This window comes from Epinephelus fuscoguttatus, linkage group LG8 (genome assembly GCF_011397635.1).
Source record: "Epinephelus fuscoguttatus linkage group LG8, E.fuscoguttatus.final_Chr_v1".
Lineage (NCBI taxonomy): Eukaryota > Metazoa > Chordata > Actinopteri > Perciformes > Serranidae > Epinephelus > Epinephelus fuscoguttatus.
The window spans coordinates 1,416,957-1,441,305 of NC_064759.1; the positions used below are offsets into that span (position 1 = coordinate 1,416,957).

Genomic DNA, 24,349 nt, shown 5'->3' on the forward strand with positions numbered 1-24,349 from the left:
TAAGTGACGTGTCGAGTTCTGTCATATGGATCTCATTGTGATAACCGTGTGGTTGACCAGACCAATCACTGCTCCACTTTCATTGTTCCTCTGACTGTTTACCGACCACACTGCCACGCACACTGACTCTGCTGAATGTACATGTACAGTCCTCTGACTGTTTGATGCTCTGCACTGTCATTTTGTACTGACTGTGGGGTCCTGTCGTCCTGCTGCTCGTGCCACTGTCGTCCCTCTGCACAGTTCATGTAACTCCGAGTAGGCTGCATCCACGGATCGTTAGACGGGCCTCTGCTTTAAATGTAGAAACACAGAGGAGCTCACAACAATACAGTCAGACAGATACAGAACACTGTGGCTTTGTGGGCCCTTTGTGGCCTGCAGTCCTGCCAGTGGGGAGGAAATATGGGTATCACATAAAAATAAAAAAAATCAAGTCCTACTCCTGCCAGATGTGTGTTTAACTTCTTGTTCCTTCACTTGGATGTTTGAGCTTCAGTGGGCGGAAGGATGGAAGTGCAGAGTTCATTTGCTGAACGGAGAAAGTTTCTGCATGCTCACCAAAAATATTTAAGTTTAAGACGTGTCCATCAGAGGAAAATGTTGGCACTGTACATTTCTCATTATGTGTATATGAGCAGACTTTATTATCCAGCGAGACGCCTCCCACACTGCAGACCACTGTTTGAGACCAACAACCAGATCAGCTGTGATTTTGTGAGTCACTGCCGTGCTTCCAGTAGCTCTTTAGGCATCATCACACATGGGTGTCTTTAAAGGGGAACTAATGTTTTTTTCAACCTGGGCCCTATGTTCAGATCTCCTTTTGTCTAAATGAGTGATAGGATGTTCAATATGTGACATTTCTCCAGTACGAAGCTAGGGCTGACCTGCCTGCAGCCCGTGAGCGCGCTATATTAAATAATAGGGCACTCAGACAGCGTCAAACAACGTGAAAATACGTCCACTAAAAGTGCATTTTTTTCACACAGATATGCTCGGATTGTTAGTATAATTATCTGACAACATAACGGAAAGGAGAAATGAAAGTTCCCCTTTAACCGACCTGTCATGGTTTTTCCACCAGGGATAGTGGCACAAACAGTGGTTGTTTTCCCTAAAAAGTGGATATTTTTGCCAAAACATGATCTTTTCCAAAACTTAACCACACATTAACCACAGTGTTGTTGAAATGTAGTTTCAACATATCCGCTAACATGCAAATGTAACGTATCCGTGGATTGCAGAAATGTACACTGCCAACATTTTTCCTGGTGAATGGGTTGAGATGTATGTGCAGCACTTTGTGACATCACTTTTGAAACTTTGAAACAAAAGAAGTGTTTGCAACTTTAGAAATTCTGGATTTCTGGACACAAGCTATCAGCATCTTTGCATCACGTCAGAGAAAATGGATTGACTGTCGGATTGAAGTCAGACTCATGCTGCATTCGTTTTGTACTCGGAGGTCGGAAATTCCCAGTCAGAAGTTTAAACTCGAACGCACCCTGAAGTTGGATTTCCAACTCGGAAACTTGGAGCAACCGCATCAACCCCGACTTACGAATTCATGATGGCTGCCAGTAACATACACAGTGAGTAAACACTCTGCTGAAGTACTGTTTATAGCAATTCTATCTTATTTGATTTACATTAGGTCAGCCATACCCATAGTACTGTTCAATTTTTATCCATGGGCATGTTGCTATGCTGTCTGTGTGTGTGTGTGCAAAATGCCACGTAGAGCATTGTTATAAACTGATATTGCTAACAGTGGCTAATAGGGTGACCATATTTTGATTTCCAAAAAAGAGGACACTCGCCCTGGCCTACTTAAATGATACTTGCAGTTTACTCAAAGATGCCTTATAATTTTAATATATTTAAAGTTTATATGTATGGATAGAAAATTCAGTTATATTACAAAATAATATCTCTCAAAGACAGAAATTCAGATAGGCTTCTCAGAGGTTACTCAACTTGCTTTTATTATGCCTAAAATAATAATCTTTTTACAAGTTTCAATTGTACAAAAATAAATATAAATGTAAAATAAATGTAAAATCTCTGGAATGAAGTAACGATAGAAATAATGTCTCTTCTGTATTAGAAAAATCAACTTGTAAAATAATAGCTATCTTTTCAAGTCTTACCGGACAAATAAATAAATAATATGAAATAATGTTCTAAATAATACCTCTTCTGTAAAAAGAAAATCCAACTTTGAGCTCCCTGGCACCATTATTAGACACAGAATCATATGTGCCAGCTTTGCACACGGTGCACTCAGCCTCCCATATATCCCGACCGGGTCGGGACGGTAAGTTGGGAATTTTTTCTGCAGTTCATCTGTGAAGCTGCACTTGAGCTTTGGCAGCTTGGAAGCTTAGAATGATGCTGTGCCGCGGGTGTCTGCTGCTTCCTTGTTGTGAGTGTTGGAGATCCGCCGATAAGGCAGCCTCTCGATTACACACACACACACACACACACACACACACACACACAAGGAAAACTGGACATTATCATCAATGGACGCCCCGGACAGGATGTGAAAAGTGGACATGTCCGGGCAAAAGAGGACGTTTGGTCAGCCTGGTGGCGATAATGGTAAAACAGTAAAGTCCATGTTTTTTTTCCGACTCGTCCACCGTCGTCAACTAGAATGCAAAAACTGTTGTCAACTCGGAGGTGACGTCATTCCCACTTCCGACATCCAACCTCCAAGTACAAAACGAACGCAGCATAACACACCCAGATCATGTGACTCCTGCATGTATACAGTCAATCAGACCCAAACTGGCCGAGGCGCTCTGAGCATGCTCCACAGTTTCCGCCCCGGGCTTTGACCCACTCCACTTAACTGTACATGGAAACGTACTGTATGATTCAGTGCACAGAAAAAATAAAAAACATGTCTAAAGGGGATCTTTGTGTCCACTCTCATGACCCGGCTCAGCAAAGTTGAACAATATTTATTTAATCAAGTTAAACCAAATCAGGCCAAATTACAGATGAATTGTGTGTAAAATGTGTGCAGGTGATTTAAAGGTGAATAAAAGCAAAACAAAGAACTGAAGAAACATAATAATCAAACCACAGAGGAGGTTCAGCCAGAGAGGAGCTGCCAGCTGCACACAGGCTGACATAACGTGGGACACTCTCAGGTGCTCCCAGTTGCCCCTAACGATCACCTGCCTGCAGACTGAGCACACAGACAGGTAGGTCAGCAGCTCAGAGATGATGCTGTAGAGCTCATCACACCACCAACGCCTCACAGCAAACCCATAAAATATTGTTTTTCAAACTTCATTCACGTGTCTGTGAATCCTTGAGATGAATGATTACATGAAATCAGTTCAATTTCATCACCTTCACTTCTCGATGCATCAGACAGTCACTAGTTAAGTTGTTCCAGCAGTGGGAAAGTGTCTGTCTGAATGACTGTGAAGGGTCAGTTCAGTAAAGAAAAAAGAAACTGTTGTTGTCAGTGTTAATGATCCGTCTCTTCTCTTTATTCCTCTCTGTCACTCTTTGGTACGCTTGTTCAGCACACGCAGCCCGCAGGAAGACGAAGTGAAAGTGTGTTGAAAGTGAATGTTTTCGCTCGTTCTGTCAGACACACAGGAAGCAGAGAGAGACAGTGGCCTGAGCAGAGGAAGTCAGATCACTGTGTGTGTGTGTGTGTGTGTGTGTGTGTGTGTGTGGTCTGAGTGCTGACTGAGCCCTTTGACGGTGAGCACTTTACAGGCTGCGGCTGCTGAACCTGATTAGAAACAGCTCGGTGTGGTGCCTTAACAGCGTGGGCGGAGAGTCTTTAACAGATCCAACAGACTTAGAAACGTTTCAACACGATAACATCACGTTATGCAACATCAGTATGAATGAAACATGGAAAATTACTTCATGTGCGTTTTAAAGGTAACACTCATACATGAATCATAGTCTTCTGTAACGTCACAATGAATCTGCACTTTGAGATTGACTTCCAATCATTTAATGCATCTTCTGCTGAAACAGGACGTTGCAGCAGGACACGACGGCGGTTACTGTCCAGATAGTTGTCATGATTTATCAGTTGGACAGGACGGGCTGCCAACTGGGACAGCATTCCGTTTTTTACAACCTGGACCTTATTTCTGGCATTAAATACGGTTGTTTACTCACCCAGATAAGTTTAGTGTCATTTGGAGTCCTTCGGAAGATATTTAGATCCGCGAGAGCCGCGTACATCCATATAGTGGGAGTGATCGGGGCACCGACAATGTGGCTCTAAATAACACATTATCTGCCGTGAAACTCGTTCATTTCACCAATATGTTTTTATGAATCGCTAGAATTGCTTGTCATCATCATCCGGGTCATTTATACTGACCTACTAACCTCTGACCTGGATGATGTCATGCAAAAAATAAATCAGAGGCAATTCGTAAAGACAGTCCTCTTTACCACCGAAACGTTCACCTTTCTGTTTCTCACTTTTTGTCACTGAGCACTATGTAATAATAAATTCATGTTTTGCATAAGAAGTGCCTCTGCTTTTTGTGCAGTGTGCGGGCCGTTCTACACAAGCGATGAGAAGAAACTAAAGAAATGTAAACTCTCATAGTTATTTACTTATCAAGCAAACAAATTCAAGGAAAATAAACAATGTATGCATGTGTGTAGGCTACTTACTCAATCGAAAGTTGCCTGTTCGGTCCTGCAGGCTTTGGCTGGGTCTTCAGTTTACTTTCGGGACACGAAAAAAAGTCTCTACAACAGCACGCTTGATGATAGAAGTGAAATCCTCTGTAGTTGTGAGACAGTCATTTCTGGAGACATCCAGACGTGTATCTCCTGGCCTCAAATCCCGCTCAGAGCAACAAAGGCATTCCTCCTCTGTTGGCATAGTGGAACATTGTCCACAAGAACACCGCCAGTTAGCATCTATTCTCGGATGTGCAGCGGTTTGTTATTCTCTGGTTCCTCCCTCTGCCTCCGCATCTTCCTTTCAAAGAGCTCCTCATCCGTATACTCTGGCTCAAAACGGTAAGGACATCCATCATATTCAAAGTCGTCGTCCACAACCTCAGAATCTGACAAATATTCAGCCACGTTTCAAAAAACAAACAGTAGCAATTTCAGCCATAAACATAGCCGTCCTGCGGACGTGCGGTGGTGCGATGACATCATCCAGGTCAGAGGTTAGTAGGTCAGTATAAACGCGGCTCTCGCGGATATAAATATCTTCCGAAGGACTCCAAATGACACCAAACTTACTTGGGTGAGTAAACAACCGTATTTAATTACAGAAATAAGGTCCAGGTTGTAAAAAATGGAACTTCCCCTTTAAGATGTTTATGCTGTAGATATCTTTGCCTTCACCACGTGGTTGCGTAGACAACTGGCCGTGACGTACACAGAATTATTTACTTACTTGCAGGAGCGTAGCACCAACTTCTTGGCCTCATGCATCAGCAGTCTCTGTGAGCCCCTCGTCCTTCCTCTCTGCATCCATGTCTCTCTCTCTCACACACATCTTTTGAATTTTCCTTTTTTTTTTTTTTTTTTTTTTTTTTTTACAAAGTCAGTTTTGGTTTTTTTTCAACCCATCCTCACTGTGACCTCGTCACATGTCCACGTTTGGTCATGGACTTTCCACGTCCACATATGGCGTCCAAGGTACCCTGGGTGTGTTGGTTGTTGACGTTCTGGGACGCCGTGTCAACTTCAGCCTGTTACATGCATTGTCTGTTTTCAAAATACACTTCTGTTTTCACAGGAAATGTACAGTTTGCATACAGTCTCTTTCAAAATAAAAGCGCTACGTTGGTACAGCACCACCAACTGATGTTTTTTTCCTTCAACAACACACACACGTGGTTATGTTTAGCCAACACACACACGTGGTTATGTTTAGCCAACACACACATGTGGTTATGTTTAGCCAACACACACACGTTTAGGAATAAAGAACAGGATCTGGCTTTACAATTTTACAGGAAGTGAACACCGGTCTTCCAGGTGAAAGTCGGTGGTTGTTGGACTCATCCACCCCTCCTGTTGGTGTCCCACTGTGTTTCTCCCTGACGCAGCTGACCGGCTGCATGTCATGCCAATGTGAAAGGACAGCTTTTTTGTCAGTGTCTGACGCCAGAAGTCACCGACCAAGCGCCGGTTTTCAACGAGTTCAGAGTGAGACTGGGCTGCACTAACATTTAAACAGACACAGCTTACTGGAGGCAGCCATCAAAAACACTGCTTACAGAAAAACAACAAATGGATTTCAGGGGATGAAAGTTGTGACGTACATACAAAAAAGAAAATAAAGAAATAAAGACAGGTAGCAGAGAGACACATTTTAATTTGCTCAAAAGATTTAAACACTAATGTTTGATGGATAAAAATTACAAAAAATAGTTTAAAATCTGAGATGAATATCAGAATAACTGGAACCAAAGCTGTAGAGTTTGCAAGCTGATATTTTTCAGTCAGTTTTCCTTGTTATACATCTGATGTATGATGTTTAAAACACAGTCTTGCAGCAGTTTGGATGACGTCTTTATCACAGACGCACACACTGTGCTGTTCATGCTCTCGTGTTTGAATCTCAACTTTCCACCTGCTGAAGGGAAAAGACAGAATACCATGTCGCTGAGTATCTTCTCTTAATGCCTGCTTTTAGTTATGTGTGTTTTTTTGTTTGCTCTGTAGGACTGTCATTCATAACCTTCACATTTACTGTGCCTGGAGAACGGAGCTCTGTCCACTCTGTTTCAGATTGTAAGTATTTTAACAGCCACTGTGAAGCTGCAACATTTGGTATGTTGTCAGAGGAAGTGAAGCACAGGTGGAACTGATAAGAGTAACGATGAGGGCCACAGCAGTGAGCAGCATGAAGGGACCCAGGAACAGACACACCAGGATGGAGCAGTGATGAATGTGATGTGTGACACCTGTGTCTGTCTGGTCAAAGTGTCTCTTATGAGAGGGGTCTGGTCAACTGTACACCTTCAAATATACAGAACATTTTGTACGTTCAGATGCAAACCAAAATCTGCCACAGTGACTCTGTACACTTTAACACTCTGCTTCTTCCTCTTTGAAGCTGTGTGCATTTGTTGTATATTCTGTTGCTGTTTCTTCTTCATGGATGTTTCCTGATCTGAGACAAAGCTCTAAAGATGAAGAGTGTTTTATGCTGCACATTGTAAAGCCTAAAGACAAACTCTTTCAGCGACATAAATAAACTTGAGCTGGCTTCACAATAAGAAAACTCAAAGATACATTAAAGGTCCAGTGTGCATGCAAAAGGTGGCTTTTGGCATCAGTGTGTGTGACACCGACAACACTGACAAAGCAGTGATATTTGATGGCATCAGTGTGAAAGGGCCGGCCCACTGCATGCTAATGTTTTAGATTAAATTAGATTAGATTCAACTTTAATGTCATTACACATGTTGCAAGTACAGAACAACAAAATGCAGATTGCATCGAACCAGCAGCACCATTTTGCCTGATTAAGATGACACCACTCTGTCTGCACCTGAAAGGAGCGACAGTATTTCAGATATATAAAATAATTTCTGTGCCAGTTGATAAAACTGAAACATGTTTCTGCAGCTCACTTTCTATTACTGAAAAATGCACTGCAAGCAATTAGATCAGTTTTTTGAACAAGGCTGCGGCTATTTTTATATCCACTTTATTAGTTTGACCATCACATGTGCATTTCAGTTTTTGCTCCAAGAATCCCACTTCCTCTTCTGCCCCCGTGTGAGCACCATAAAGACACTATGTAGGTGTGTGTGTGTGTGTGTGTGTGTGTGTGTGTGTGTGTGTGAAGTGACGAATACTTCAGTAATCAAAAAACGTCAGCGTTTGTTTTGGTGGGAAGCTTCATGTACACAAAGCAAAACAAAGACACAGCAACAGATTAGTGTTCGGGAATTCTGGTTGTTCACACATCGCTGTTCAGCCCACCGTTAGCAACAATAAGTCTTATGTAAGAGGAGTTCTCTGTGAGTGTGAGCTGATTAGTCCGGTCAGACAGATTGACTGTGCCAACAAGGGGCTAAATCCACCCTGACGAAAAGAGGGAACATGTGTTGGATCTGTGTGTGTGTGTGTGTGTGTGTGTGTGTTGGGGGGTCCCATCTGTTGTGGTCGGTGTATCCGGTGCAGCATGGGAGTGTACATGTAGGGCGTGTTGGTCGGAAACTAAAGCTCCTTTTCTTTATTGTTCATTTGTTTTGAATTCAAAATTGCAACAAACACAAGACAAAGTTATCCATAAAAATAAAATCATTCAGTCCAAACAAAACTCTGTATATGTACAATAAAGTTGCACCATCATAATTTGACAAAGACATGAAATATACATGTTGAAATCAACAGTTCACTGAATCACAGGAAAAAGATTCATCTGTGTACATTTGGTCTGCAGCTATTTTTCAGGGTTTTGGCCTAAATGAAATTAAAGGAAGGGAAGTGATCAGCTGAGGGAAAACTGTTTTCTGTTTCAAATGAAAATGTCCCTGTGCTGCATAAAAAAAAATGGTTTTCCCAATTTGCTGTGGAAGAACTTGACGGACCTGCACAGAACTCTGACCTTAACGTCCAACACCTCTGAGATGAGCTGAAACACTTGTGCGTTTCCATGACATCAGAGGAAATGGATTTATTGTGTCTGCCTTTTAAAATCCCTGTAAACATGTCAGTGTGAGTGAAATGATCCTGCAGTGAATGTGTCACAGTGGGACTAACACACCCAGATCATGTGACTCCTGCATGTATACAGTCAATCAGACCCAAACTGGCCGAGGCGCTCTGAGCATGCTCCACAGTTTCCGCCCCGGGCTTTGACCCGGAAGTCCAATAGCATTAAATGTGTAAGAGAAGAAGAAGCCGGTAACAACATGGAGAAATCTACATCCAGAGCCGTGACTTTTTGGACGGACCAAATGTACAGAGCTGTAAAGTTGTCCACCATGGTAGCAGTTAGCTGCTAGCTAACCGTAGCTAACTTGTTTGTCCATTGTTTGGTCTGTGACGTAATAGGTCAACAGGAAAAAGGTCCAATACTAACAAGCTGAAAGGGGGCATATCTCCACCTATCGTAGAGGAGTCGCACATACTTGGCTCAATGCTAACAGTGCAAGTTCTGTGTATTTACATGATAAATACATGTACTTTTATCATTAAAACATATTTTAGTGTGCTGTCTGATTCTCCCACCCCCCACAGGTTTTGTGAAATGGTGTGGCCCATCGATGGCGAGGATCAGATGCAGATTTTTGCTTTCTTTTTTTACTTATTTGAATTCATTTTCTTTCACAGATACAAAATAAGGTTTGACTAAAACATCCCATAATGCAATGCTTTGCTCTCACGATGATGATTATTAATTGTCGAAAGCCTCACTTCAGTGACTGAGTGAGTATCATGTAGGTAACAGTGAATGAGTGAATGAGGGGGGCGATTATGAACACATGGTTTGATTTTCACTTCAGCTGTGACTCATAAATGATTGTATAATCCTCTCCGTACTTTTCCCATCATCCTCTCTGCCTGCTGATGACACAGCACTTCTGATCGATAAACTGCACATGTCGACATTTGGAGTTTTTCACTCATATGTTTCTATGGTGAGCTGTTTGCAGACGAGTGTTGGCCAAGACCAACAGGTCAGATGTTGACTCATAAATACAAACACACGCACACGCCGATATATAAACAGAGCCGATACTTCCGTCTTTCTGATAGGTCAGACTGACTAATATATAGGAGTGGAAAGAACCCAATATACTGCTGACGTCTTTACACTGCACTTATTCATGCAGTGGTCATCTCACACACACACACACACACACACACACACACACCAGCACCAGCAACTCAAGCATTCAAAAATAAAATAACACATTTAAATAATTAAATAAATTTGTATTATCCTCATCAGAGCACATGCACACAGACTTGCACTCATACAAAACATATATGACGTAATTAGATGATATATGTGGATGCACACACACACACACACACACACACACACACACACACACATGCAGGCTGTGTTTACATGTGTTAGGTGTGGGACGTGTCTGTGGTTCGTTATTGAGAAACAGCTGAAAGTTCTCTTGCTCAATGTCTGTTTTTAACATTTAGTGTGTGTGTGTGTGTGTGTGGGTGTGTGTGTGAATGCGGGTGTGTGCACATGTGTCCGTCACCCAGAGCAGGGAACTGAAAGCTTCGCTGAAGGCTTTAATCCCAAATATGGACAAATAACAGTCACTCCCAGCAATCACAGCATCATTCAGTACATTATGTGTGAACTCCTGCAGGATCAGAGACGGAGCACCAAGAAAACCCTACAGAGGAAGAACAGGAGGAATAAAAAGAAGAACAGGAAATTTTCATGAGTGGCACCTTCCAGGAATAAAGTGTTTTCCAGCATGTTTCATAAAATCATCACATGAGACAGTTTGAGTCAAACTGAAACAAAAAATCAGAACTAACATTATAAGCTGTCTGCTCTCTGACATCTGTCATGTATGTGGGGTTTATGTAAAACAGCATGGAGTCTGTCTCTCTCTAACCAATCTGGTGTCACTACGAAGTCGTCGAATACTGGCGTTGATCAGTGACTTACGGCGTCAGGCACCAAAGGAAAGAGCCATCTTTTCACATTGGCATTATACGCAGCCATTCTTTCTTATTATTGTTTAACGGCAGCCGACAGCGTCAGGGGGAAACACAGCGGGACAACAACGTAAGTTCAGGGGGTCGTCCAAGTCCAAGTGGGGCGAGTGGGAGGGGTGGTGGGTGGGTCCAACAACCACCCACTTTCACCCAGGAAGCCAAACCCGTGTTTCTTGTTGAAGACACAAAAAGTCAATTTGCAGTGTTGTACCAACATAGTGCTTTTATTTTGGTCAGCTGCGTCAGGGAGAAACACAGTGGGACACCAACAGGAGGGGTGGTGGATTGGTCCAACAACCACCGACTTTCAACCGGGAGACCAGTGTTCACTTCCTGTAAAACTGTAAAGCCAAATCCTGTTCTTTATCCCTAAACGTGTGTGACGTAGTGCTTTTATTTTGAAAGAGACTGTATCAAACTGTACATTTCCTGTGAAAACAGAAGTGTATTTTGAAAACAGACAATGCATGTAACAGGCTGAAGTTGACACGGCGTCCCAGAACGTCACCAACCAACACACCCAGGGTACCTTGGACGTCATATATGGACGTGGAAAGTCCATGACCAAACGTGGACATGTGACGAGGTCACAGTGAGGATGAGTCGGTCTAGCTCGGTGCCCACTCATTTTAAAAGGATGTAGCTGCTCAGACAGAGATTTGTTATATCACGCTGGCAAAGGGACTAAAATTAGTGCGTCCACTTGGATGTTGTGTTTCCATCACTACCGATCAAAGTCAGTCACAGCCAATGTACAAAAGCCGAATGTGAGCAGGTGTTAGTGGGTCTGGTGTAAAGGAGGCTTTAGTGTCAGTTTTCATCTTTGGATGAAATTATCTTGAATATGAGCATGCATCATGACGCGTATTTGAAAAAATACCAGGGGAATGACGGAAATATGTCGACGACTTTATTGATCAATCACTGAAAAAGTCAGCATGTCTTCATTTTATTATAATGTTACAATTTAGTTAATAAATCAAACCAGTGTTGTCATGCTGCCATCTCTGCTGTCACACACACACACACACACACACACACACACACACACACACACACACACACACACACACCTTTACTGTCTGGTATCTTTGTCGTAAAAACTCCTAAATGTCTAAACTCCTAAAGCTTATAAACTGGCCTCCTGTGAACATGGCCAAAAAACTGGCTTTGGAAATCCAGCTGAGTAAATCAGGTAATCAGATTACTGCAGAGAGTCAGCTGTAATCTGGTTGCCAGAGGTTTGCTGAGTAAAAATCTTAATGAAATGCTTGTTAAAGATCTGACTCTCTCTCTCTCTCTCACGCACGCACACGCATGCACGCACACACACACACACACACGCACACACACACACACACACACCTCTGTCATCATGTCATCTTTTCTGTCTGTTAGCAGGACGATGCTCCCAATATTCTCCCTCTCTCTGGGTCACAGATAAAAGGCTTCAGTGTAACATGAGGAACTAAAGATTCACTCACACACAGACTATAGCCTTTGTTAATGTGTGTGTGTGTTTGTGTGTCTGCGTGTGTGCGTGTGTGTGTGTGGAAAAGACAGCATTATATTCATGCAAACAAAATTGATGCACATGCAGGTATTTGGTGCATCTAAAGGCCCAGACACACCAAACTGACTTCAGAGAACTAGCAGAGAACAAAAGCCAACTGTTGCGTCACCTCACGTCACCGTGTCTCAGCTACAAAGTTGCACTTGAGCACAACAAAAAAGCTGACAGCTGATGGTCAACCAGCATGTATGTTCTGCTCCTGCTGAGAGGAAGTAACTCTCTCTGTATCCATCACTGACAAAGGGAAACAGGAAGAGCGTCTTGATGCTAGTTAGCCAGTTAGCACATGAACAACACAATCAGAGCATATTTACCGTGCGCCAGTGAACAATAACACAAACCATCAGGAAACGTTTCTGCTGAAGAGAAAAATAATCTGACCTCATGGAACAAGTTGGTTTGGTCTCACTCCCTCTGGACTGTAGCTCTTTGTTTACTGACCTCACCCAAGTTTCTTTTCTCATCACCTGAGCTCAGCTGACAATCAGAGTGAATTCAGAATTCACTGATAGGCGTCACCGGTGGGGATTTATCATGCGTAGTCAGCCACAACAAAACCAACAGAAACATCACCTCGTCACCGATGGCCCAACTTTGACCGACAGATAACCGTTTGATCGGTGTGTCGGGACCTTTAGTGTGTCAGTGTTCGCTCATCTTTGAATGTGAGCTGATCGTGTGTGTGTGTGTGTGTGTGTGTGTTTGTGAGACTTCAAAGTATAGCATGCCTCAGTCTTCACTCAGCCCAAAGTTGATTTCACATGAGATATAGAGGCCAGTGTCATTACAAAGATACTACTTAATGTGCATGTGAGTCTGTGTGAGAGTAAAGAAGACAGAGTGGTAGAGAGAGTCTTTGTGTGTGTGTGTGTGTGTGTGTGTGTGTGTGTGTGTGTGTGTGTTATTTATTTCTTTACAGAGACAAAGCACATTTCATACAGATCATATCAGCGTGTCTAAAGTGATGTAGTGTGTAAGCTGACTCTGAGATGGTGCATAGTGTTACAGTGCAAAACTGGCCAAACCACAAATTATGCGTCTGTGAGTGAATTCCCGTCTGCCTTCTGTCATGGACCTCATCTTCCTCATCTTGTAAGGGTGTCATAGAAAAATCAAGAAATGATGCACAGCATGAACATCACAGTGATTGTGACACATACATCCAGTTTTACCACTAGCCCCTTTTACACTGCCTGTTCATGGTGTGAACATCACGCCGTTATTCTGCCTCGTCCCTCTGTATGAAGGTACAGTCATGCGGTGTAAGATTGTAAAGCCAAACCCTGTTCTTTTTCCTAAACCCAACCACGTGTGTGTGTTGGCTAAATGTAACTACATACGTGTGTTGCTGAAGGGGAAAAAACTGAATTTGCAGTGTTGTACCGACGTAGTGCTTTTATTTTGAAAGAGACTGTATCAAACTGTACATTTCCTGTGAAAACAGAAGTGTATTTTGAAAACAGACAATGCATGTAACAGGCTGAAGTTGACACGGCGTCCCAGAACGTCAACAACCAACACACCCAGGGTACCTTGGATGTCATATGTGGACGTGGAAAGTAGGAGTGAGAATGTGTTCCTTACCCTTTATAGAGTGTTGCTGACATGTACGTTGTATGTCACACTAGAGGTTGACACTGTATTGACAGGTCATGCCACGTCTCTTTTGATTCTGCAGTGCCACCATGCTGTCTAACGTCACACACTGGAGCTGCATGATGCCGCCATTGTTTGGTTTTGTGTAAAAATGCAAAGGTGGGGTAAAGAAGAGACTTTGTAGCGGCCGTAAAGCACCATCTCTGTGTTTGAAGAGCTTCTGTCATGGGGAGGTGGAGTTGATGGTGGATGATGGATTGCATCACTGCACCAAACTGGCCGTTAGTGAATCTATGTCTGCCAACGTCTGTCATCAACGTTCTTGCTGTTGCTCATGAAAGATGTCACTGAAAAATCAAGAAATGATGCTCAGAGTGATTCTGACTCAATACTATGATTGCAGAATTTAAGAAATGACAGCTGCTGCAGTTCTGTGCACACATGTCCAGTTTAGAGCTGATTCCTGGTCGTCCCCACCCCCCCCCTACAGAAACCTTCCTTCCTGGCTCTGACCAGGTGTTTGCATCATCAGCAGCGTGTTCCTCTGAGCCATATGAAACGTCTCTGCAGTGTAAACGGAGCTGGCAGGCAGAGTGACACCAGAGCAGATGAGTAAATTAACGTGAACAGAAACAAGAGAAATCTAACATTAAATATTCACAGCTGACACCCTGAGCTGTGAAACTAAACGCCTTCGTCCTCCTTCACTAATCCTTCCTCCCTCCCCTCCTCTCTCTCTAATCCCCCTCTCTCTTTCTTTAAGCCTCTCTCACTCTTTCTCTCCATCTCAAACTCTCCCTCAGGACGTCTCACCTGAAGGTGGTTCCTCTTTTCTTCTGAATCGGACTCAAAAACTCAGTGTTGCTGTTTGTTTTTGGTTTGTAAAAGTCCAAAAGGATCAGTCCAGTATTCGAGTCAGTATTCGACTGTCTTGCTCTGCCTGCTATCCCATAATACTGTTTTCCACTTCCTATTAATAATGAACATTCTGCTCATCCTAAATCAGATCGGATTATTTAATTTCATTTTGGTTTTGATCTGGATCAAACCGTCAGTATGTGTTGTTCAAAACCTTTTAATAGGACAGGGATACCTTTGGGCCAAGGAATCAGGATTTTTCTGATCCAGATTAAATATTTTGAACAACTGGGCCTGGACTGTGAGGTGTTTTTTAAATACACATGAATGTGGAAGTATTATCCACCTGCTGCACGTGGCTGAGATGATTTTGTGAACTGAATCTGATCTATCAGGTCAAATATCTGTCCGTCCATATTTAATCTCTTATCCAAAGCCGGGTCTCAGCTGCAGCAGGCTGAGCAAAGTACTTCAGACATCTCTCTCCCCAGCAACACTTTCCAGCTCCTCCTGGAGGATCCCGAGGTGTTCCCAGGCCAGATGAGATATATAATCCCTCCAGTGTGTTCTGGGGCCCCGGGGCCTCTTACCTGTTGGAAGGAAAGCCTCTAACAGGAGGCGCCCAGGAGGATCCTGATCAGATGTTGAACCACCTCAACATGAAGGAGCAGCGGCTCTACTCCGAGCTCCCTCCAGATATCTGACTCCTCCCCCTATCTCTAAGGCTGAGCCCAGACACCCTACAGAAGAAACTCATTTCAGACGCTTGTATCTGTGACCTCATTCTTTCAGTCACTACCCAGAGCTCATGACCATAGGTGAGGGTTGGGACGCAGATGGACCAGGAAGTAGAAAGCTTTGCCTTCTGGCTCAGCTCCCTCTGAATCATGATGGTCGCCCACATCACTGCTAACACCACACCAAGCTGCCTGTTCACCTCACGCTCCAGTCTACCCTCACTCATGAACAAGACCCCGACATACTTACTCCTTCACTTGGGGCAGTAACTCTCTCCAAACCCAGAGGGAACAATCCACCATTTTTCTGCAGAGAACCATGACCTCAAATCAAATATGGAAAGCCTCAAAGAGCTTTGTCAGTAACTTATTTTATTTCATTCAGTGCCAACAACAAAATCCTCAGTGTGTCTGTCGCTCTGTCCTCTAGAGGCATCTGGTAGAGTTACACTTCTCTTGTTTGTATTCATCCTGTTATTTTAAGTTGATTGTTTCTGATATTTTAATGATGTAACAAACAGATTTTCCATAATTGTATCTGGTGTCTTTTTCCTTCCAGTCCATTTCCTTAATTGGTCTGGAATCAGCGAGCGTCTCCTCTTTCATCTCCTCTTCTTCTATTTTTCCTCCTTCCCTCTCTCCTCTCCTCTCTCTTTTCTTCTTCTTCTCACGGCAGCTGTCAGTGTCTCGTCAGTGTTACAGGACAATGCTGCTGGGCTCAGGTTGCTCTGCGTGTGTGTGTGTGTGTGTGTGTGTGTGTGTGTGTGTGTGTGTGTGTGTGTGTGACAAAATGTATTTGACATGCTGACATTCCTGTAGCCGCTGGCTGAATGTTTGGCCCTCCACACTTTGCTTATTCAGGCCACTGCTGCAGACCGTGTGGGGGATTAGAGGGACTGTGTGTATGTGTGTGTGTGTGTGTGTGTCAGTCGGTACATCTTAGACACACGACTTATCATAACACAGACGGCAGTGCCACTGCAGGGACAAGACGGTGGTTATTTTAAAGTGAGGGTGTGTGTTTCTGCTCCCTAAGCCCGGCAGGCTGCAGAAGACCCCAGGTGGAACAGCAAGACGAGGAGACGGCCTTGTGTGTGTGTGTGTGTGTGTGTGTGTGTGTGTGTGTGTGTGTGAATGTTTAGACAGTAGATTCTATACCTTTTCCATCTCTACTATGTGAAGAATGCAGCTCAGGCCGAGCGCTCTGTCAGATGGAAGCACAGTTGTTGGCTGCAGGGGGAAAAGAGAATGACTGACTGAAGATTTACACTCCACTGTTTCAAGGCCGATGACACGCCGTCCGACTTACAGTTACATCTGGCCGTCACTGAGACTGCACCCCAGTTTGAGTCTGTTTTTTAATGCACACATCATCTCAGTGAAAATGATTCTGCAGGGAAAATGAGGGCACAACTTCAGTTTGACTGTGTTGTTTTTATGACAGAAGATATTATAAGACATGTCAAATGACTTCAGGGTCAGGGTGTATTTTAACTCACTCAAAGACTAAAACAATGGATGTATTTTAATATATAAACAGACAAACTGGTTCTTGGTTTTGTTTTGCACTTTGGAAACAGACTTAGGGTGGGTGGGTAAAAGCTGTGTGCAGGTTTGTCACAAACTCAACATATCTTTACATATCTCTATAAATATATACAACAAAAAATAGACAAAGATAACACGCAAATATGAGTCAACAACAATCTTTGTCTCACTCACAACTCGTCAAGTACCAACATTTTGTCAATGAACCTCAGCAGCAGTATGAGCTGTAACTATCATTGTACAAAGAGAAAGAAGCTCCACATAGGGCAGGTGGGAGAGGTGACCGATGAGTCAAACAAATTTTGATCTTTCACCCGAGAGCCCGCCGTTCGTTTCCAGTGTGGCACATAAAGTCAGTGGAGTTATTTAAAAGCAGTTTTATAACACGTACATGACATGACTCGTGTGCATGATAAATGGAGGAGGGCAGGCTGTTCTCACCAATGTGTCGCATGTTTTCCTACAAAAAGCAAAAAGCAGTGCACCCAAATTCATACGTATCCCAAGGCTGCGATCATGTGACCAATGTACTGATGGCAGACAACAAGGAAGCAGATCCAAGCGCTTGTAGGGAGGCAGGTTGAAGTGGTGGATGGGTGACAAAAATACAGACTCTCTCCTGGAGTACGTCCTCACTATGTTTCTTAGCATAATATTGTATCCGCTCCACAGGAGAACAGACGAGCAGATTAATGCACCGACCATGCAGCCTCTTGTTACTCTTGCTCCTTTTTTTCTAACTTTAGTTTTCTTCATTCATCATGTTTATTAATTTTTTTAAAGTAACATATCTGAGCTTGGAGTCAATAAAGAATTTCTGACTGTGATTAAATGACGGTTTTGTAAACTTACTAACAATATGTATGTGTGTGTAATTAAACACCGAACATTTTGAGTACTGTTTGTTGGGAGAAAGGTTTCCTCGCTGATAAAACAAGCATAGATCTTTTATCCAGTTTCTTCAGTGGTGCAGTGTGTGTCTCCAGCCTCAGATGGCGCTCTCGTCCACATCAATACACTGTGTGTGTGTGTTGAGTTTGACGACCTGCTGAGATCTGACTGTCACCTCTCTGTCAGGGGACCCTCGGTGTAACCATCAGCCCACCCTGCCAGCTGACAGCAGGCTGCTTTCGTAACGACGTGTCGCTTTGGAGTCACTGTCGTCTCATTAGTGTGTGTGTGTGTGTGTGTGTGTGTGTGTGTGTGTGTGTGTGTGTGGCAGCTCTGATGGGACGTAACAGTTTCACATTTTCCTGCAGCAACTGCTGTGTCACTGTTTTTACAGTTAGGAATTCAGGGACACAAACTGGTGACAAACTGGTGACAGGTCGTTGTGTGGCTTTCCAATCGCTGCAAACTTTTAGCTCCAATGCAGGATTTCCTGCGCTCCGCTTCATCTACAGAGTCACAGTGCAGCAGGCACCCAGGGTTTCTTTGCAGTCCTCTACAATCAAAAGAAAGTCAAACATCACACCTGGACTGGTGTCCATTATTTGCCATGACTGTGCCGAGTTTTTGGGTGCTCCTGTAGGTGATGCAGAGCAGACTGCTGGACCACAGAGGGAGAGAAAAACACTGCCGGAGGGTCAGTTGTCAATCACAGAACGTTTGGAGAGACAGTAATGATGCCACAGGCCCGCCCAACCACTTCACACACACACGTCACAGTTTGGCACAGAAGACAAGGAGGGATTAACTGGATATATGTTGACATGATTCCTCCCAAAATGTTTCAAAACTTATAATAACTGACTGTTTTTTGAATCTGGTGCTCATGATTTCAGAGATCGAGGCTGAGAGAAAGAAAGGAGTGAGATGGGAAAATAGGGAGACAGAAATAAAACTCTTAAGTCCTCTACAGCTTTGCTTTGTTCAGACATGTCGCTGCAGTGTGTGTGTCTGTCTGTGTGTGTGTGTGTGTGTGTGTGTGTGTGTGTGTGTGAGTGTGAGTGTGTGGCATGCTCCAGTGTGACAGGGCAGATTTACAGCAGGTTTGGCCTTGGAGAGTGTTGGACTGTGTGTGTGCCCTTGATGGCTCAGAGCAGGTGTGTGTTTGTGTGTGTGTGGTTTCTGTCACTGCCAGGTGAAGGGTTCAGAGTTCGTCTTGCCTCAGAGGGGAAAGTTAGCCGGCGACTCATCGCTCTATTGGCCTCGGATCAGAACAGAAAGTGTCAGAGGACAGAAAGAAAAATAGCCACACTTACACTTACACAAGAGCTCACAACTCCCGCTTTAGAAAGCAGACGATGTTCACTTCAGCTGCAGGAGAGAAACAGCTCTCAGCTTTACTTCCCCAAAACTAAACTCCTGCTGCCTGCTGAATCTCACAGAATCCTACAACATAATTCATTTAGTGTTCTTCTCATCTGATTGTGACACCTGAAGAAGTTCTATGAGCTCAGCTGATGAAACTATAAACTATAAAAACACATAGTGTATGAGCTGACTCTGTCATTCGGAGGTGGAGGGGATGGTGGATGGTGTGACAACCAGGCAAGACGCCTGCCAAACTGCAGTCTACAGTTCAATACCAACAAACAAAACAGTTTCCTCACTGGTCACTGTTCGTCAGCTCTATGGTGTTTAAGACATTCAGAGCCAACACTATGGTGGAAGGTTCTCGAACTCTGAGGCATGGTGATATCGATCATATCCTCCTTTTCCTCATACATTTCAAAGTTCACCTGGATTTCAGCGTTCATGAGTCACCACTCCTGCCATAATTTTCTCAGTCATTTGTCGCTGTGTTTCCTGACGGGATAGTGGCACAAAGAGACATTGCTGCACTTCCAGCAGCTTTTTAGACACCAAAACAGGTATTTTAAGCCCAAACATGATCTTCTCCTGCCTGTAACCAAATGTTTTCTGTGCTTAAACCCAACCACACGTTAACCACAGTGTTGTTGAAATAACATTTCAATATATCCACCATTTAACAACGTACAAAAGTAATGTTCAATATAACGTGTCCCTGTCTGTCCTGGGTTTACAGGAAATTAAGTTTGTGGGATACTGGTGTACTTCAATCAGGAGGAGTGACGTGATCTCTCTGTGGTCACAGCAGCAGCATCATCATCTGACCAATCACACATGGGGTCACATTTAACCTCCAGCTGCAACACTGAGGTCAATACCATGTTTCAGTTTCCCACCACAGCCTCTGTTTTTGCTGTGGGAACATTTACACTTAAACGTCAAACTGTTAAACAAGAAGAATAAGAAACAGGGACATTCAGGTGATCACCTGATGACAACAACAGGTTACTCAGATAATCTGATTGATTTCAAACTGTGTTTCAGTGAAGCTGACAGTGTACAGTGCAGCTGTATTTCCTGTCTGAGAGTGTGTGGAGTGAATCAGGAAGTGGAGAGGTTTTACAGCCTGACCGAGCTGACTGTGTGCAGGTTCATCAGCTGATGGTTCGTGTTCAGGAGGCCTCGGTGGAGACGACTGTGTGCAGGTTCATCAGCTGATGGTTCGTGTTCAGGAGGCCTCGGTGGAGACGACTGTGTGCAGGTTCATCAGCTGATGGTTCGTGTTCAGGAGGCGCAGTATTTTGGCCGGCTGTATCTAGGCTAACGGCTAACATGCTAACTATTATTTTTCTGTCACTAGTCACTTGAAACAAATTTAGGACGATAGGAGACAGGTTGAAATAAACCGAAATTTCCCTTTAAGTAACAAAAAAAGTGTGCCCATCTGCACCTGTGCAGGCATAGCATACACCTCTGTACATATATGCAAACTGATATTAATACACATGCATATCTGCCCACCTCAAACTCTGCAAGTAAACCTAACTACACACACTCAAAATAAGGGAGCTCATGTTTCCACTGATCCTATCAGGAGGTGGAGAGGAAGAGGAGACAGCAGTGGAGGTATACAAAGTCTGCTCAATCCATTTATTTACCATCTCTGTTTGGGACAGTCCCAAAATATATGAAAATGGTTTGTTTCCCTTGAGCCACATTGTCTCCAACATGTCCAGGTCTTATTGTTGTATTTTTCCTGGTGTGGGGTCTTAAAATATCTCTCAGTATTTTTCCAACAATGTTCTCTACAGTCCATGGAGGAAGATTTGGATTTTTATCCAAATTATTATATATTATAAATAAATTATATTATATTCATAGTACATTTTATATATGTGTAAAAGAGATACAGGAAGCAGAAAACTTTTAAATACTATATGATGTTGAAAATATGCCAGATTACCTCAGTGTGATTAATAGTTACATACAAACAACAGAAAAATGGTATTTCTAAAATCTGGTTTCCTTTTATTACTGGATTGTATATTCAATAAAACTGTAAATGATCAGTTTACATTCACACATTTCCAGCAGCCACCATTCTGCTGAGTGCCAGAAACTGCTCCACGTACAGATAATGTGAGATATTCAGAGAGAGAGATTAATCGTGGCCCTGTGCACAGTTTTAGTTTGACTATGAATTTGGGTAAGATGCATCATCAGATACATCACAACTAAAGACATTCAGGTATGTGACCAACTTATTTAAAATCTAAAGTGAGTTTTGTTTTTATGTTTTATGTATTTCACGTGCTCTTATGAAGTGCACTCTGTTCATGGGCAGCACTGTTTTTCCTGTTTGAATGCTCCGTGTGTTTTTTTGTAGTTGTCGTCACACCTGTGCCGGGTAAGCTCACTAAACTGACTCATTAATGTTCACTGTCCCTGAAGTCTTAAACTGTACAAGTGAATACATTACTGGTCATAATCTTTTTTTCTGATTAGAAACCTGCTGACACAGTGGAGAGAAATCTATCTGGGAGATCAGGTTTCTCCATCCACCTCCTCTAAAATGGAAGAATAAGATGACTGCAGGAAGCTGAGCTCAGTTATTTACGTGCATTCACACACATTGGTCGATCATTTAGACTTTTTAGCATTAAGTAACAAACAAACTCAGCTGTGACATCTCAACGTTTCCACGTCACATTTATCACACCTCCGTCTGGCTGCTGGAAGATTCTGTGTTTCCACACTGTGGAGGAAAACAAGTGAACGTGAGTGAAAGAGGAAGCTGGAGAAGACAGCAGTGTGTTGTTGGGTGTTGCCTGTGTGTGTGTGTGTGTGTGTGTGTGTGTGTGTGTGTGTGTGTGTGTGTGTGACTGTCTCCAAAGAACAAGTTCCCATCAGACACAAACCCTCCATTCACCTCCACGATTTACGACCGGAGAGCATCATCCGTCAGGTCTCAGCCGGGTGGAGCTCCGCACCGACACAACACACGTAATGAGATTAAAGTAATCTGATTACAACAACTGGAACCTGTCAGGTTTAAACAACTCCTGTGTTTCCCTGCTGTCTGTTGGTGCTCACTAATGCTGTCACTAATATTGTGTAAATACGCAGTGAAAATCCTTTTGCTCATTTACTGATGTTTCAACTGTAATAGATTACTCTAATCTGATTACTTCAACAATGACACTCGAAACCACTGAAAAACTTTATAGCTTTTATCTGCAGGGAACAAACAGGTGAGGTTATTCTCCCTGTAGTTCATCTATGTTACAGGTGATCTGATACTTTCAGCAGGTAATCTGTAATCTATGACAGATTACACGCCGACCCTCCTCCTCCTCCTCTGGAGCCTCCAGTCTGACTCAGACAACTGTGTAAGTGCTCCATACAAAGAGCCAACCTGCGCGCAGCCATAAATAAGGTCCCCCCTCCCCTGGGTGTGACAGGACAGGTTGAGATGAAAGGTTCCGGTCTGTTCTCTTCCCCCGCAGCTTCTTATTAAAGAGCTTTTAACATGTAAACACGGCAGAGACACGCACTCATAAAACTCAGACAGACAGGGAGAAGACACCGCCAGTGTGTGTGTGTGTGTGTGTGTGTGTATTTTACCTCTCCTTTCCTTTAGTCCACACTAACATTTCTACGTCATTTATAGAGACTTTAGCAAAACACCTGAACAATAGAAATATGGCAAAATCTCTAATTCTCCTTCTTTTCAGTTTCACTTAACAAAACTGAATCACAGGAGACATCTCACACTCTGCTCACACTACGAGTGACAGCAGCACGCTAAAAGTCATTTTCAGTGGAAGCTGGTGACATGAAGCAACAAACCGACACCTGACAAATAAAAGCTGGCCTGGCCTCGACTGTTTGCAGCGCTCTGATGACGCAGTGAAGCATCAACTGATGATGTGTTTTTGTTTCTCGCTGTAGCACTGTGTTGTTTAGCTCAGTCAGCTGATGCTACGCTAGCTTTATATGCATTGCAGTGCACACAGGGGTGAAATGAGGCGGCAAAATGTGATGTTATAATGACGCTCAGACGTGGAGCAACAGCAAACTCAGAGTTTAGATGACGTTCAGTGGAGTTGCTTTGTGGCAAGAAGCAGACACACATAAACCGTCGTGACATAACTACATTCACGACTGTTAGAGCAACATTTCAACAGCGATTCTGCGATGTTGTTGCCGGTCACACTATTGCTGTGTCGCTTGTAGTGTGAAGACAGCATCAGGAGGGATTGTAACTTTCTTCATTTCATTTCCTCTCTGACATCATGTAATGTTTGTTTTTCTTTATTTCTTTGACCCGTTAAATTTAACTCACAGAAATATGGGCGCACACTTCTTCCACTTCTGTGCCCGCCGCATCGATGTCTAATGGGCCATCCTGCTGAGAACAAGGTAACACACACACACACACTCACTCACACACAGACTCACACTCAGTCTCTCCTGCTGGGTGGTGTAGACACAACCCCACTGAGCAGGTCGGGTCCTACAATGGCCCATCAGCAGGGAGGACACAGCAGTAATCCATGTTAACATAAGAATGGAGGAACAGCACACCTCAGCCCTGAGTACACACACACACACACACACACACACACACACACACACACACACACACACACAATGGCAAACAGATCACACAAGCCCTTTTTTACACAGAGGTGGCGCTATAGAGCCCCTACAAAGTCGCTTCTTTATTTCTACACAGAACCAAACGACGGCGCCATCATGTCGCTCCAGTGTGTGATGTCAGACAGCGTGCTGACAGTGTGAAATCAAATGGGGCGTGACATGTAACACAACAGTATCAGCCTCTAGTGTGACATATAACATACGTGTCAGCAGCTCTTTATAAACAATAACAATGACATCACATGTCAATAACAATCATTTAGTGTCCCTGTTATATGGCGGCTGATCTCGTCCTCTGCTCGGAGGGTAAGGAGCTCCTGGACCTCACTGTTTTCATTGTTTGCGAACAGTTTTGGCTGCTGTTCTCCTTCTTCTTTCAACTGGCGGCTAACCGCTGTGAGCTACTTTTTTAACCTCCCAGTGGTTTGCACATGTT

At 43.4% G+C, this 24,349-nt stretch overlaps 1 protein-coding gene across 1 annotated transcript in view; it reads right to left on the minus strand.

Annotated features, from left to right (window-relative positions):
- Positions 1–24,349, minus strand: part of LOC125892608 (cathepsin S-like) — an 853,108-nt gene that overhangs the window by 313,285 nt on the left and 515,474 nt on the right. The window lies entirely within an intron of this gene.